This window comes from Octopus bimaculoides, chromosome 7 (assembly GCF_001194135.2).
Source record: "Octopus bimaculoides isolate UCB-OBI-ISO-001 chromosome 7, ASM119413v2, whole genome shotgun sequence".
Lineage (NCBI taxonomy): Eukaryota > Metazoa > Mollusca > Cephalopoda > Octopoda > Octopodidae > Octopus > Octopus bimaculoides.
In genome coordinates this window covers 54,767,892-54,768,493 of record NC_068987.1, presented here as the reverse complement: position 1 = coordinate 54,768,493, position 602 = coordinate 54,767,892, and positions in this window count along the sequence as shown.

The window sequence follows — 602 nt, the reverse complement described above, 5'->3', positions numbered from 1 at the left end:
CATGCATACATGCATACATACATACATACATACATACATACATACATACATATATATATATATATATATATATATATATATAAATTAAAAGGGTAAAGGATTATCAATTTATTAATTAATAAATCAATTAACAATTAATAATTTTTACCAAGCCCATCAGTATGAAAGCACCATTATTGGTGGAGAACTTATTTAAAAGCTCATATATATTTATAAATATAATTAAGGGATCAGCAAATATTTGCTTCACCATATACCGAAGTTCAGAAATAGCAGCTAAAAAAGCTGAGAATCCCACAGATATCATATATGTTATATAAATATATTAATACTCATTTACATACATAACATACATTATATATGTAGACATACCCTTGCACAGATACACACACATACACGTAATGGATATTGACTTAATTTCTGTCAACAAAATTTCATTCACTGGTTATTTGTAAGCATGAGGCTTTCGTATTAGTAAAAGACACTTACCTGAGATGACACATACAGTAATGGTGCTAAGTCCCAGAATCACAGTTGCAAAGCAAATTTATACAGACGGCACTGCCGATACCTATATACGATGTGTGTATATATATATATAT